The following is a 2851-nucleotide window of genomic DNA, read 5'->3' as shown; positions in this document are numbered from 1 at the left end:
TGGTACTGGCATAAAATCAGACACATAGGGTAATGGAGCAGAATAGGTGACTCAGATATAAATTTATGCATTTACAGTTAACTGATTTTAGACAAAGGTGACCAGAAAATACAATGGGGAAGAAACAGTCTCTCCAATAAATTTTGTTGGGAAGCCTTGCTATTCAGACGCAGAAAAATGAAATGAGTCTCTCACATCATACCACAAAGAAAAACTAACTCAAAATTCATTAAAAATTTAAATGTAGGACCTGAAGCTCTGAAATCAGTATAAGAAAATTTAGCATGACAGCTTTATGACATTGATCTAGATAGTGATATTTTGGATTTAACTTCAAAATTCCAGGTACAAAGTAAAAACAGGCAAATAGGATTACTAACTAAAACATTTCTACACAACACCAAGTAGAAACAACAGAATGATTACACACCTTATAAATGGGAAAAAAATTATAATTTATATACGTGACAAGCGGTTAATATTAAAAAATATGAGGAACTCAACTATACAACAAAATTTGAGTAATTATTTCAACATAGACAATAGACCTAGATAAACATTACTCAAAATAAGACATACAAATGGCCAAGAGATGCAAAAAAAATTGTTCACCATCAGTAATCATTAGAGAAAGGCAAATCTTAATCACCATATCAACCAGTCAATCTTGTTAGAATGACCATTAAAATAGAAAAGATAATAAGTGTTGGTGTGATTTTAAATCAATGCAACCTTATGGAAAAAAGTTGGGAAAATTCTCAAAAGTTAAAAAAAAACAACTAAACTACCATGTGATATAGCAATTGCATAATTAAGTATACATCCAAAAATATAAGATTAGTATTCTGAAGGAACAGCTATACTCTCACATTAATTGCAGTGTGATTTATAATAGCCAAGATATGGAATCGACCTAAGTGTTCATAATGAAATGAATGGATAAAGAAAGTGTGTATGTAATATTTATACATATATAATGGAATATTAGACATAAATATACTGTCATTTTCCATCAAATGGAGGAACCTGGAGAACATGTTAATTGAAATAAGCCAGGAATAGAAAAACAAGTATCTCACGATCTCCTTCACATGTGTAGTCTAAACAAGTTGATCTCATTAAAGCAGAGAGTAGAATGGCATTACCAGAAGCTGGAGTTTTTAGGAAGGATGGGAACTTGGGGAGATAACTGTCAAAAGATACATAATTACAGGTAGGAGGAATAACTTCAAGAAAGCTACTGTACAGCATGGTGACTGTAGTTAATGATCACATAATGTATATTAAAAAATGCTAAAACACTAGATGTTAAGAGTTCTCACCACAAAAATAACTATGTGAGGCACAATACTAGTTGGCTAGAATTAAGCATGTAATAATGTATATATACTTGAAAATATGTCTTACATAAGAAATACATAAACAGTACCTGCGAACATAAAAATAAATGTTGAAAAATTGTGGAATACTGGCAATATTCTAAATATTGCATCTGTGCCTTTGTCATAAGGTTAGCTAAACTTCATCAAAAAATGTACTTCTCATGATCTTTTTGTTATTCCATTACTTGGTCATAAGTATAGGGACTCTGATATTTACCAGTATGTTCACAACCTAGTACCAAAAAATGGCAATGGCCAATGCACTTTAAACGTATGGTTCGTGGCGTCCCTTGCACTGATGGTGATGGTATGGAAGACACCTAAGACACAGGTGGCGCTAATGGTTCCATCTCTGGTCACACTGTGAACATGAAAAACAAGTTTGCATCCAAAATCACTGAGAAGGTGTTTTAATCCAAAACCTGCTGTGATCTCTGAGATTTTCCTAGAGACAATGATGAAATAGTTGGCTATGGTTGGGTGACTAAGAATGAAAACTGTGCACTGTGAACTGTACCCATTAAAATAAAGGAAGATATAATAATATAAGAGTGAAAGATTTCTCAAGATTGCAATGTCAATCTAAAAAAAAGATTATTCCAAATTTTAAATCCATACAGGTCATTTTATTACTGTCCAACCCTTAGCATACACACTCAAAAATAAAAGATTCTCCCTATAAACATAAGTTTTGCTAAAGTATTTCATAAAAAAACTAATTTCAAAATTCAACACTGACCATTATCTTTCATTCAGAATTTATTTCTAAGAAATGCTTTCTCTTAGGATATTTAGGAACTGTTATTTTTCCTTACATAGCATTCACAATATATGGCTCACTATTATTATTTCTTTACGTAATACAAGTAATTTTGTATTTACCACATTTTGTGTTAGGATCTAATAATGTCTTCCTTTTACAAACAAAGACAAACAATGCTAACTGCTTGACTTAACCCTCTGGTCCACGGCTGTTGAATCCTCCTTACCTCACTTAATGGATCAGAATGTTCCATTTATAACCTATAAATTGTCTCAAACTCTCCACATAAAAAAAATTGACCACATGAAAAAAAATCCTAAAGGCTCATAAGAACTTATAAAGTACTGTGTGAAATGACATGGGGTATGGAGAACAGTGAGAAAGCTGTAGCCATAGAAGAGGCAAAGAAGAAGGACTGGGGTGCATGTGTAGCTGAGGGTGAACATAAACACACAGCAACAAATTGGACACAATTAGGAAATGAAAAGAAACAGAATAACCTTTTCTAAATTCAGACAGTAAATTTTGCAGCCTCTAAACAAGTGATTACTCTGCACGTGCAAAATCAATGTCATTTCTTCACCTGGCTGTTTTCAATCTCTTACCTGGAGCCACAAAATCACTTTAACAGAAATACTCACTGCTAATTATGTAACATCTATTATACAGCTAGTGCTGCCATGTTTTTTCTTTCCAGTAAATGTCA

This window comes from Lemur catta, chromosome 13 (assembly GCF_020740605.2).
Source record: "Lemur catta isolate mLemCat1 chromosome 13, mLemCat1.pri, whole genome shotgun sequence".
In the NCBI taxonomy this organism is placed as follows: Eukaryota; Metazoa; Chordata; class Mammalia; order Primates; family Lemuridae; genus Lemur; species Lemur catta.
The sequence above is the reverse complement of the archived record's forward strand: the minus strand, read 5'-3'. Positions refer to the sequence as shown.